Source organism: Molothrus ater, chromosome 4, assembly GCF_012460135.2.
Source record: "Molothrus ater isolate BHLD 08-10-18 breed brown headed cowbird chromosome 4, BPBGC_Mater_1.1, whole genome shotgun sequence".
NCBI classification, from domain to species: domain Eukaryota; kingdom Metazoa; phylum Chordata; class Aves; order Passeriformes; family Icteridae; genus Molothrus; species Molothrus ater.
In genome coordinates, this window is record NC_050481.2 from 16,829,071 (window position 1) to 16,831,222 (window position 2,152).

Here is a 2,152-nt window from a genome sequence, read left to right on the forward strand (position 1 = left end):
TAATTTTGAAACATCTCCCAAAGCAAAGGTCTTTGTGCATCTCACATCAGAATTACAGCAGTGTCTCGCTTGGCATTTCCAGCTCTGCATTTGGTGCAGCTCAAAATACCTCCCCCCTCAGCATTTCTGAATGTCAGGGGAAGAGGAGGTTGACAAATGGAAGGACACCAAGGGATTTGATTACTTTAGGCTTCCTGGCCAAGCTGATAGAGGGGGAAAAGAAACTGGAAGCTGGCATAATCCTGAAAGGAGACTGTGGCAAGTTCTTGCATGTGAAAATCCTGCTCTAACAGAAAAATACCAGCCCAGTGTGACAACAGGACAGTGCTTTGGCCAAAAATATTAAACATTTTATTTAGATTTTGCTGTAAATTCTCTTTGTTTCTGCTGAGATGGGCCTGAAGACCCGTGTGTACCTGAAGATATGTTTGGATGTGCATTCATTCTAAGTCAGAGCCATTTGACAGACAGAGGAATTACACACACACACACACACACACACACACACACAGTAGGAGATGGGCTCCTGGAGCTGAGAGGCTCCTGATCTGCTGGTTAGAAAGATAAACTGTTCCTTCCATGGCAAAAATCATAGGGAACCTGCTGCCTTCAAAGTGATGTGTGTAATGGGCTTGGACTTGGGGTGTGAGTGTAGGAGTGAAGCTTGGAAGATGTGCAAATGCCTGATCTCACTGCTGCTCTCATCCTTTCCTTTGTGCAATTTCCTGGCCGCAGAACTACAGGGAATGCACCAACATATACAGCTTCCTGTTGATCTTTATAATTTTTCTTTTGTACTGCTACTGCTTGGACTTCCTTAGGCTCATTCCTGTCTAGTGCCCGCTGTAAGAAGAATAAGGGGCCTTGCTAAGAGGCACTTGCTGTTCTGAAGCTCTCTGAGTACCTGAAATTACAAGGTAATATTCCCCCCACCCTCCCCCAAGGCATAAGACTTCCAAAGCAGCCACAGTTCCAGGGTATTTCAGGGATCTGAAGACTGAAATTGAAGCCATTGTCAAGATACCTGGTTTTGAAAAACTGAAAATAACTGAAGAAACATTGTTCAGAAAAGAAAAAGCTCTTCCATCAAATGTCTTATCTGGAAGCTTATGCTACCTGAACCCCTCTTTGTAGATTAAATTCTCCATGTGGTAGAGTTGATAAAAAAAGTGTCAGCCTTTACAGGAAAACTAGATTTTTAAAGAGGGTGCCTCGAATTTTGGTAAAATAGGAATACTTCTGTGCATTTCCTTTTTTGCTTATTTGTTTGTATTTTTGCGTTTGTTTTGAACTTTTTGCTCATTTGTTTTGGTTTTTTAACAGTTGGGTCATGTTCTTTAGTGTGGTTTTCTCTTCCTCAGGATGATGTAGGGTCTGTGGGAGGCAGGAAGGGCCACTGCCATTTCCCAGGGTAGCTACTGGATCCATCCACTGTTGAATGATGTGGCAAAGTTGGTAGGGTGGGTCTCAGGCATGAGCTGCACTTATTTCTGTGGACTTGGGCACTTCTCCTGATTTGGTTTTGAAAGCTGGCTAGAGCTTTCTGAGCAGTGCAGAAGTGTTGAGGCACTGCTGGTGGGCTGGTGGCTGGCTGTAGGCTGGACTTAACTAGTGACTGTCTTCTGAGACCTGATGGTCTGCAGTGCCTGACCTTGTATTGTCTCTAATTCTGTTCCTGGCACCTTGTCCCATCTGGAATAACACCCCTTAGCAGTGGGAGCAGGGATTTGCCCCTTGCCCCCTGCACTGTTGTTTCCAGTGTTTCCAGGCTCTCACTCTCAGCTTTGGCACACAGCAGGCACTGGATTGGTTTTACCTCTTTTCCCAGAACTGCTGGGGCCCTTATGAAATGCAGTGTTGGCTCTGGAGCTGTGTGCTCCTTCCAAGTGGAAACTCCCAAGCAGGTCAGCTGCTTTCTGGCATGGGGCGGCTCAAGGGAATGCTAGCCTGCCCAGGGACCCCTGGGACCTGGCACAATCTCTAGAGGAGGATCTAATCTGCAAATTACAGGAGAGAGGAGGATTTAATCTCCAAGTTACAGCACGTAATTGGCTCTGCAAACATTGATGAAACCCGCCCCCCATCACGGCTGTGCACAAACACAGCGGCCAAGGTGTGAGGTGAGGCCAAGGCTGTGGTGGCTGACTGCAGA